Source organism: Arvicanthis niloticus, chromosome 3 (genome assembly GCF_011762505.2).
Source record: "Arvicanthis niloticus isolate mArvNil1 chromosome 3, mArvNil1.pat.X, whole genome shotgun sequence".
In the NCBI taxonomy this organism is placed as follows: domain Eukaryota; kingdom Metazoa; phylum Chordata; class Mammalia; order Rodentia; family Muridae; genus Arvicanthis; species Arvicanthis niloticus.
Window position 1 is genome coordinate 13,573,185 of NC_047660.1, and position 12,220 is coordinate 13,585,404.

The window sequence follows — 12,220 nt, forward strand, 5'->3', positions numbered from 1 at the left end:
CCATAAAGTAATAATATCACTTTTGGGGGGGAGGGGGTGTAGCAAACTTTTATAGATGGTTTTTAAGAGAGTAGGGAGGGCTACCTAGCCCCCCTTGTTATTATGGGGGTCTGGGATGGAAATTATGAGGGAGATGCTCTGTGTTGGGGGCCGAGTTGGGACAGAGACTCCTCAGCAACAGAGGACCTCTCTCTTGCTCTCAGTGTCCTTGCTGGTGTTGGTGGTCCAGGGTTTCATACTCCTTGGAGGCCATGTAGGCCTCCGGGTCCACGACCCTGTTGCTGTAGCTGAATTAATTGTCATAAAAAAAGAGCTTTACAAAGATGTCATTGAGAGCAATGCTAGCCCCAGCATTAAAGGTGGAAGAGGGAGAGTTGCTATTGCAGTTGCAGAAGACAACCTGGTCCTCAGTGTAGCCCAGATGCCCTTCAGTGGGCCCTCGGATGTCTGCGTCATCAACTTCTTGATGTCATACTTTTCCAGGTGGCATGTCAGATCCACAACAGATACTTTGGGGGTAGAAATATGGAAGGCCATGCCAGTGAGCTTCCCGTTCAGCTCTGGGATAAACTTACCCACAGCCTTGACAGCATCAATGGATGCAGGGATGATGTTCTGGGCAGCCCCACGGCCATCATGCCATAGCTTTCCAGAGGGGCCATCCACAGTCTTTTGACTGGCAATGATGTCATGGACCATGGTCATGAGCCCTTCCACGATGCCGATCCCAAAGTTATAAAGGATGACCTTGGCCAAGGGGCTAAGCAGTTCTTGATGCAGGATGCATTGCTGACAATCTTGAGTGAGTTGTCATATTTCTTGTGGTTGGTTCACACCCATCAAAAACCTAGGGCTATTGGCTGAAGGGGAGGAGAGGATGATCCTTTTGGCCCCACCCTTCAAGTGGGCCTCCGAGATCTTTTATGGTGGTGAAGTCTCCAATAGACTCCACAACATACTCAGCACCAGGATCACCCCATTTGATGTGAGTGGATCTCCCTCCTGGAAGACAGTGATGGGTTTTCCGATGATGACAAGCTTCTCATTCTCAGCCTTTACTGTGCTGTTGAATTTGCCATGGGTGGAGTCATACTGGAAAATATAGACCATGTAGTTGAGGTTAATGAAGGTGTTGTTTAAGGCATCAATCTCCAGTTTGCCAGATGCAGAGCAGAAGGCAGCCCTGGTAACCAGATGCCCAATGTGGCCAAATCTACTCACATCAACCTTCACCATTTTGTCTATGGACAACAAGGCTGGCACTGCACAAGAAGACGCGGCTGTCTCTAGAACATGGAGGAGCAGGGAGCCCTGTAATAATATCTTTGTAACTCACTTTCCCAAGCGCTTTTCTTCCTCCTTTGCAATACTTTTCACTTTAGTTTATCAATATGAACTCTCACCTTGAACCTGGAATTCATTTACCGACTAGATCCACTTACAAGCAAAGCTTCAAGATTCTCTGTCTCTCTCTCCTCAATTCACTTCCTCCTCAACACTTAGGCACATAAAGTATCATTATTTTACCTGGATGCTAGGTATAAAACTAAAAGTAATTATGGCTGAGTGGTAAACTCTTTTCCAAACAAGCTTTCTCCTTTCGCTATGGTTTTATATTATTGATTATTCAAACAGAGAAATGAGAAGTGCAGTCGTTTGCTGTGATTTTACTGTCACGTATATCAATATCACAAGTGGATGGACAAAGACATGTCAATTCAGTAGGCTAATTCACTACAGTATGACTTTACAACTGTAAGTTACCTTTCAAACATACTGCTAACATACAGGTGCATATATTATGGCCCAGAGAAGCAGCTATCTATTGAAGGAATAAGGGCACAAGTATTCTCAAGACCAACCAAGTCTTAACCAATAAAGAATGAGGGGGAGGTGAATTTGTAACAAATGTTTGAAGAGCTACTGCAAATGATGGATGCTGGGGGATAGAAAGTCCATTTTTCTCTAAGAATGTGAACTCTAGTTGTTTATTTATACTTCTGCAGATGGCCCTATACTAGCTATACGTTAGCAAAACCAAATGGACTCGATAGGTTAAAAAAGGGCACAGGAAGTTGTGCTGGAAGAGTGGATAGGAGAAGAGTTGGAGGAGAAGGATGGAGACTGAGGAGAGAGCTAGAATTGAATCAATTTGCAAAGAACTATTGACAAATTCTTTTGCAGTCATGAGCAATATTTTTCTCAGTTCTAAGTTCTATTCATTTTCAGATGGTTCAGATGACATCAGCAATTGGCACATGGAAAACAGATATTCAAATAAGTAAGTTTGTCTCACTAATTTTTGTTCTGTATACTGTACAGCATGCCATGCAATTATTTAAAATTAAGATATCAGCCAGAAGACTTCAGCAGAAGCTGAAAAGTTCCTAGTTCCATTATATTGGGCATCTTCAATGCAGATCTATAAAATGAACCAAACTTTTTCTTTATAAAGAGTTTATAGTACATAGTTATATAAATAGAAAATTAATGATGAAAGTTATATAAGGAGGTGATTGTTAACATCCAAATCTCCTATGTTTATCTAGTTTCATGATGTGAAAAAAATGTGTTCATTCTTATAAAGACCCAACTGTCCTCCCATTATATCTTTTAGTCCATGATAGAATTGCATATCAGAGAGATAATTATATTACATGTCTCAGAATATATTGGTTAGTCTAATTAGTTAAAATTCTGTACATGATGCAGAAAACAGCAATATATTTTTAAGTGATATTGTGATTTGTGCCAGCATGTCTGTGTACTACCTATGTGCTTTGTGTTAACAGAGGACAGAAGAAGGCACCCAGTTCCTTGGAACTGAAGATGTAGATAATAGAAAGCCAACATGTGATTGCTGAAAATTTCAATCATGTTGTCTTGAAGAGCACCCAGTTTGTGTAATTATTGAGTCTTCTATACAGCCCCATGTTGTCACTTTTAATGTGAACCAAACTATAAGAAACCTTACGTTTGGTAATTTAGATTTTTAACTATTAAACATAATGTGTTTTCTTAGTTTTTGGCTCAATCTGGAAGAAGTAAAACTAAAATAGGCCATGTTTATGTAAATTAATTTATTGTATATGAAATTCAGATAGTCTTTTATAGATAAAATAATTCTGTGTCTTGTTAGCTCTTTGACTGAAAATAATATTTACTGCCATTCTGTATTTAATTAGGTTGAAGTTAAGGTATTTTATAGGCCGTTGATCCTAGGTTATGTACACCCATTTGATAAATTCCCCAAGAAAATAAGTGACTCTAGTAAATTTACCTCCCTGCGTTACAGAATTGAAAGACATTTGAGATGAGATTAGTTGCACACAAATTACTTTAGGAATTAAGTTTTAACTTGAATTTTGATTATTCCACTCTGCATATAGATTGAAGATATAAGAGAAATTCTTTTGCCAGAAAAGCCATTAATATTTGAGAATTCAGTGTTCCTAGATTCATCTAATTTTGTCTATATGCTTATAATATTGCATTGGTAAGCCATCAAAATCCAATGGTTTCATAAATATACTTGGTAAACTGAGGAACTTAGTACATACTATAATTTTGCTGTTGTTAAATTCATTTTTTGTATAATAATGGTAAAATTTTCTCAATAGTCATAAGAAACTAGAAAAATTAAGATACTTAAAAGCTTCGTGTTGTGGCAATCTGTTTCTCAGATTGTTAGTTCAAGTATAAAATTATAATTCTTTCAATAACTTATTTACAGTTTGTATTTTGCAAACATTAACAGAAATGCCACATGCAAAACAAGTTGGCTTTACCTTGACCCAAACACTTGCTTTAATTGAGCATTGTTTTACATTGATAATGGCTTTTACATTAATTAAAAGTGATGTCTAGAAAGAAAATGAAAGTGTAACCATAAAATATAGATATCTGAGTGAGGCAAAAGTAGACATTATTTTCCTTGGTTCAGATTTGAGTTGTGGGTCATCACTGGTGATGTAGGTACATCCAGTACTCGGGGTAGGAACTAATAGTTGTCTGATAATGACAATTTTGAGAAAGTGAACCAGGACTGGTTTTGAGTGCAGAAAGATTCCGGGAAATGGAACCAAATGTTGCTTCAAGGATGAGGAACAAATAATGCAATTTCTCTCACAGAAATGGCAATGAAGGGGGGCAAGAGAAGTGCACTTACATACGTCTCACCCTTGAGACCTATCTACAGGGCATTAATTTGCAAAAAAAAAAAATGCCATAGATGAGTTGAAAAGTAAAGGGCGTGCAATAAAAAGCAAAATTCAATGGAACTGAGTAATGAGTTCAATGAATTCCACAATTCTAAGCTGCAAAACAATATCACATTAATATTTTCAAATCAAAGGCCTCCGGACAGGCTTCACAGCGAAAAAAGTAAAAGCTTCAGCTGTCACACAGGCAAACCCAGTGGGGTCTTTAAATATGAAGCATGATTGATTCTTGCATCAGAATAAACACAAAATAAAATGAAAATAGTGAAAATACAGTGTGTGTTAATATTTATACACACTCAAGCACTAACCATAAAGTTCCATCCATTTTAGTTCATAATAAAAGTACTAAAATGGACTGGCGAGATTATGTAGCTCTTGAGAGTACTGGCTGCTCTTTCTGAAGAATGTGGTTCAATTCCAAGAAGCTGACAAATATCTATAATTTAAGTTTCAAAGAAACAAGGCTACTTTCTTGTCCAATCCAGTCACAAGGCATGCAGTGATGCACTGAACTCCATGCAAACAAAATACACAAAAAATAAAATAAAATAAGATAATTTTAAAATAGCAAAAATTTGTAATTTTGCATATTAAGAAACATTGCAAAGACTTTAGGCCTTAAAGTGAAATGTCCCTTACTATTGTTTACCTTCAAAATTTTCTCAATACTTACATATTTAGAGAATACCATTTCATAACAATGAAATTCAGAATTCAAAACTCTGTTTGATTTAGGATTCTAAGTCAAAATTAGGTCAGGTCTTTGTATCACACAAACACACAAATATCCCCCTATATATTACAAAAATTCATCTATTAAGTCATCTTTTTAATTAACTCGATCAACCATTAGCCTATGGAAAAATTATTGAACGGTGTAAAAACTAATATGAAAGATAGTAAACATGCATTAACTATACAATAAAATTATTAATATATTAATAAATATACTAATACATTTAATAGTAATTTATATAAAAGTACATAGCAAAAGGAGTTGAAATACTGTTTGTGGCTGTTTGATACAAGTAGAATTTTTGGGACAATAGCACACAAGAATCTGAGTTAAAGTAGAGGAAAGACTGTAAACGTCAGAGGGGATGGAGGACAGAAAGGAAGTGAAGCTTTCTAAACCCAGCAGGACTGATAGGCATATAAACTCTCTGAGACTGTGGCAGCATGCACAGGTCCACACGGATCTGAGCTAGTTGGGGTCCCAGTTCTTAGAGACGTGGTCATATGACTCATACCTAACCCAGAAGCTATCTATAATTGATAAACATTCACAAATGAAATTTCATTTGTGAATGAAATGAGTTTCTCCAACACTCTTGCTACATCTATAAACTATTAAAGTTCAGGCCTCATGTCCAGCATTAATGACCAACAGAAACCAAACAATGACATTTGTAAAGTGTTTTGTCTCATAATGCTTTTTCAGGGTCTTTCCTCCTTTAACCTTACATGTCCTTTGGGGTATATGCAATGGTTTCAAGTGCTTTGTTTCTATGGCTTTTCTCTGCATGTGAACATGTGGGTCACTGTGTCTGTAAGGGTTTCTTGTACTTTTGCTTTGACTATTTCCCTGTGTGTTTGATAGTTATCTCTTATTCTGACTTGGTTTTGTTTTTACCTTACTTTACTTTATTTTATTGTTATTATGATTTTTTAGATATCTGCTTGTGTTTTAATAAGACAGAGAAGGAAATGGTATGGACTTGGGTAGGGTAGGTGGGGAAGAACAAGTGATCTAGGAGGAGGTGGGTGAGGGTTTACAGTAAACAAATTATACTGTATGAAAAATATATTTTAAATAAATATATATTCAGTTCTATGTCACATCTTCAACAATTGTTAAGTTTATAGAAATGAATCTATATAGTAACCAAGTAAAGAATAGACCTGCATTGAATCAGGGTAAGTAGAGTTTGTACCATGGGTTTTTGTTGTTGTTTGTTTTTTTGTTGTTGTTGTGGGGACAGGGTTTCTCTGTGTAGTCCTGGCTGTCCTGGTCTACTCTGTAGACCAGGCTGGCCTCAAACTCAGAAATCTGCCTACCTCTGCCTCCCAAGTGCTGGGATTAAAGGTGTGTGCCACCACTGCCCGGCTTGCACCATGTTTTTAAACAAAGAGGAAAAGAAAACAGTACATGTTTAAATACATAGACAAACTACTCCCTGGGTGGCCACACAATTGGTTTCACTGTTAACAAGAATTTAGTATCTAAACAAATGATGAACGTTACGTATAAATTGCTTTTTTCACATATAAACAGAAATAAATCTGAATTCATAATGGAAAAATGTTGAAAAGGTGATCTTGCAATGTTCTTTTTGAAAAGAGTATGGTTTTGTGTATATGGGTATGAATAAAAGAGTATATAGAGTGGAAGAAGAAGGCATTAGATTCCTGGAGTTGTACTTAGGTTATTGTGTGACTTTGTGTATGGGTGCTTGGTCCTCTAGAAGAGCAGACATACCTTTAAATACTGAGATACCTTCCTGAACAACACTCCCTTTTTTCTTTACTTCAAATTGAAAATAGAATGTGCTTTCATATAATATATTCTCATTATGTTTTTTTTTCACTCAAATTTTCCCAGATCATTAGTTGTCCAATCCCAACTCAAATCCTCACTCTTCCTTTCTCATTTTCTTTATAATACAAAAACACATCGAACAACAATAACAAAACTAATAAATAATAATAATAATAATTAATAATAATGTAAGAAACATAAAAATAAACAAACCAGAATAGGATATAATAAAAAAATCCACAGAAGAAAATGATCCAGTATAAAAACCTCAGGATACGAATACAGATGCAATGGTACACAGGATAACATACTCAGAGGATTCCATAAAAATACAAAACTGGAAACCATAATATAGACACATATAATAAGCAAGATTATTAAAAAGAGGAAAAGAAGACACCTGGACAAGTCATTCTGAGAAAAAAAAAAAAAAACACCTTCAGAAATGTCACTGAGGGGCTCATTTTGGGTTGGCTGAGTACTTCTGTGCATGAGGCCTAGCAGTGAGTGGTTTCTATGTATAGTGAGACTCAGTTGGATAAACCGAAGTTTTCACTTGTGAATGTTTATAAATTGGTCATAGCTTCCGGTTTAGCTATGGGGGCATGTGTTCACTTCTCCTTTAAACTTCATTTATTCCAAACAATTCAGACACTATACATGTATCTTCCATCTCTGTGAGATCATAGGACCTTTGATCACATTGATCTAGGCCTTGTTCTCCTGGTGTCCTTCATCCTCTCTGGCTTTTACATCCTTTCTTCTTCCTTTTCTACAGAATACCATGAGCACTGATGGGAGGGGGTTGATGAAGACATTCGGGTTAGTATTGATTGTTTTACTATTGTTCGCTCCTTATGCATTGTCAAGCTGTGCATCTCTGTATTTTGGTAGACAGGTCATGTGTTCTTCATCTCTTTCATTCTTATCCTTTCTGGTTGTTTCTTTCACCTTTACCCTTTTCTCTCTATTATTTCATCACAACTTCTGCAGCAATATTTTCTGAGACCTTAGAAACATGATTTGATTCCTAACATTACAAAATCCTTGTCAGGAAAGGTAACACACATATGGTAATCTGAAAATTGACAGACTGAGGCAGGGATCTTGGTATGAGTAGTGAGACTCTGTTTGATAAAACCGTGAGTCTGAAGTCCACATTAGCTACATAGTTAGACAGAAGCCATTTTTGGTTATAGAATAAGATTCTATATCCGAATAACTAAACAAACAACAACAACAAAAGAAACCACATTAGTAAATACATTTTGACTTATTTTTACAAAATTATGCATTAATTACATATAAAGTTTTCTGCCTCTCCCACAAAACTACACACTTGTCTTAGTGCGGGCTCAACCTTTCATTTTTTTTTCGCTAATTTGATAGGAATGGAAATCAGGGCACACAACTTATAAATGCTGACCCTAAATAACTTGGCAAATATATTTTGGCAAAAATACAAAATTGCAAATTTTCTCTAACTGTATAGGAAAAGAAGAAGAATATACTACTTAAAATTTTTTGATGATGTAAGTTAACAGGCTGACCCAAGGAAGAACGTAAACCAACATTTCATAATTGAATGCATACAGAAATAGTTTTATACAAATTATTATTTTACAGTCTCATAAATATTGTATAAAAATTGTGTTCTAGACTTAGCATTTATATATATATTACTTTTTATAAAACAGATATTCAACCCAATGATTTGAGCATTTTCTGAATACTTTCTTTTAAAATACTTAACTCTAAACACTTATCACTTTTCTACATATTACCATGAAGTGGCAACTGTTATACTTTTTTTCTATGATACAGGCAATAAGGCAGATTATAACCCCCTTTTCTTGTGGATGTTTTCTGCCATATTTATTCTAGAAAGTACTGTATGAATTTATTCTTTATTCTGTTTCTGAAAGTTTTTCTGAAAGTTAGAAATAAAAATTTAACAGTATTAATTTTTCTCTACATTGCTTTCTAAACTAAATATATTAAACCACCTTCTTTATTTTTTATTATAATCATGACTACATTAGGATTTTCAGATTAAGCCCTTGAGTATTGTTTGCTGGAATTCCAATAATTCATAGAAGAACAAAATAACATATCATTAAATTCAAGGGAACATCCACAGGCGCAATTCTGAAAGCGTTGGTCCCTGGGTTAATCTCAAAATTTCTCAATCCAATTCATTCTTCTTTTTTGTATTTGTTCCCACTGAGAAAAATCGTCCAAAAAAGGGTAGTAAAACACTTCAAAAATAATAATATTGCAAAGGATTATACTCCAGGGGACAGGGGAGTGTGGCTGTTTTTCTACTAATTACTGATGTGAACAAAGGAAAGAACATTTATGTTTCTTGTCTTTAGTAACCTAGCTACCCTATGAGGAAGACGTGAAAAAATCAGTACTTCCCTTTTTTAGGCAGCAATAATTAAGATAGCTATCAATTCTTATTATTAGTTTTCTTACTTTCATCGGGATCATATAAAACATAAACCAGTTCAAGGAGCTGTATTTTTTTTTTTACAGAATGTTTATTGTTTGAGGTGTTATTTTTAGGATTACCAGTAAGCATGGGTCAGTGAGACTGAAATTGTGCACATTCATTCATGCATCTCTATTATAGATACACAATGGATTTTTTTTCTGTAAGACTAAGGAGGAAAAAAGAGTTCTCCAATGGGTGATCTTGCAGAATATGCCTAAGTAATGTTGGAATACTGCACATAAGAAGGGCATGATCCTGTCCACTGTTGCTATAAGAGATTAAGGTGTGTTGCGATGTACTTCCTCATGTAAGAAATCATTCTTATGTGCATTTCTATAATACAAGGGTTATAGATACATGAAAGAGTATCTGAAAGCTGGTATGGAGCTAAATGGTAGGGCACTTGTGCTGAATGCACAAAGTCTATTGTTTAGTTTTCAGTACCATGAAGCTGTGTGAAAGTTTATACTTATAATTGCAGCATAGTTTAAATAGTTCACATGTATAGTTGCAGCAAGAGAGTAACAGCATTATAATATGAATTTGAAACTAGTCTGATCCACACAGGGAAAAACTGTCTTAATAATATCAGATCCTTATTGAAAATGAATAACCAGAGTTATGTTTAACTCCAAAACTTTGGTTTGGGGTATTTAAATTATTTCATTAGTTTGCCAATACATTTCTATCATCTTTTCCATTGTGTTCGATCCTTGTTAACGATGAAAATAAAGCTTTTAAATACCTACTTCAAATAATCAATCTACTTTTCAAATTAAGCCATTTAAAGTTATTGTTAATATTTAAAATTTATTATTTTACTTGAATACTAAAAGCAAATTTTGAGTCTCAAATATGTTTCTTGAATGTTTAGATTTTTTTGTCTCAGATTCAGGTATCCAGTTTCAATTCACCAAAGACTAAGTACATAAATGAATATAATAATTATGTAATGGATCATTTTTTATTTTCTTATTACAGAAATCAAGTACAATATAACTGCTTCCTTTCTTCTTAAGCATAGTCCAAAAATCTCCTTTATTTTTCTCATTGTAGTAAGTGGAAATTTACTGAACAATGTTACGAGACAGATCGTTTTGCAACAATAGAATGTCTCTAGGGAACCCCATAAAATAAGAACAAAGTGCCTTATAGTCCCATTTAAAGCTACTTAATAAGACACAAATGCAATAGGCTTCACTGCATTTAACTTCAGACAAAGCACCAACATCTTCAAATGCGAACCATGGATTATTTTCTCTGCAATTTGTTTAGGCAGCCAATGCACCACAATTTCATCTCAGTCTAAGAATTGCTTTTGTTATTCAGAAGCAGCATACAATAAAGCCAGATTTCCTGATGCTTTATTGATTCTGGGTCCACTAGATGTGGAGAATATTTTTTTCTCTTATTCCAGTGACTTTCTATTATGCAAAATGTTTCAAAAGAGCAACCTCTTTACTTGGTATATACTTTCAGGAAAGTACTAATTTTTTTTGAATTTTTATTTACTTTATATACTTTAGTAATTTTGAAACTGTATTCCCTTTCACATATTATACCACTACCCTAATATCTATCATTATTTCCTCTATAGAGAATGGTCTTGTATAAAAATTAGGTATTCTTAAATTACTTAATTATATCATAATCGGATGGAAGTAATCCTATAAATGGTTTCTACATGTGACATTTGAAATAGTAATTCCGTATTTTTTATTACTTTATACACTTTAAGTTGTGAATAGTACAATGGTATATAGTAAACTACAAAGTGATTAATATAATTAATTAGAATTGTTGAATTTTATACAAATGTATTTACTAAACATACTTTACCAAGTGAAACCATAGTTCAGTACAATTTTGTACTTAAATATCAGTTCTATTACAGAAATTTTAAAAATTATGGCTAATGTTTTAATGAAACTTAATATAACAATTGAAATTTTACTCAGTAATATATTTTTTAAATATTATCAATACCACAGAGAAATATATAAATGATGATTGTACTTTAAAAGGAAATATTAGATACACACAATGGTACAATGGTATCATATTTACCTTGGAGGTAACCCATGAAGTCTGTGGATTTCTGAACACTCATTTGAACTGATCAACAGTTCAAATAGGTACGACCATATCTCACATTGGTCTTGTCATTTGAAAGCCTATATTATCTGGTGATAATTTTGTCCCTCTGTCATTCTACCTCATTGTCTTTTATGTTTTTATAGGAGCTTTTCTGGTGGTAGATTTCCATAAGTACTTTAAAGGCTTTTAGATTTAAGAAGTCCTCCCTGTTTTACTCATCTATCCTATTCTTCTGTTCCTACTTCCTCTAATTCTTCTTGTTTTATTACTACTCTTTCTATCTTCAAAGTACATACATACTTTGTATACTTCTTACAGAATAATAGCTTGTCATCTACACGTACCACTTTTCATTATCCATTCATCAATAGATTAAAAATTGGAACTGGTGGGCATGGGATAGGGGTTTCCTAAGGGGGGTGGGGGGGAATGGGGATAGGGGATGCCATCTGAAGTGTAAATAAAATATCTAATAAAAAAATAAAAAAAAAATTGGAACTGTTTTGAATTTCCTGGACATTGGGAATAGAATGGCAATGAACAGTTGAGCAAGTATCAATAAGATATAAGTTCTTTGGAAATATTCCCAGGAGTGGTATAGTTGGGTTGTATGGCATATATATTTCTAGCTTTTGGAGGCACCTCAGCACTGTTTTCAGTAAAAAACTGCATGGCTTTGGGCTCCAAATATTCTTGAAAATATAATCTGTTTTCTCCATGCAAGTGTTTGTCATAATTCTTTTGCATTGTCTTAGGCATTCATCCCGGGCTCCTATTTTCAATGTATTTTATAATTTTGAATAATTTGTATATTTTATACATCAGCTCTCTGTCAGAAAAGCTAAAGTATTTTTTCTATCCTGT

The 12,220-nt window shown here is 34.3% G+C and overlaps 1 pseudogene; it reads right to left on the reverse strand.

The window, feature by feature from the left end:
- Positions 1 to 292: 292 nt before the first annotated feature.
- Positions 293 to 1,236, reverse strand: LOC143441567 (glyceraldehyde-3-phosphate dehydrogenase pseudogene; annotated as a pseudogene).
- Between the last annotated feature and the right edge of the window lie 10,984 nt (positions 1,237 to 12,220).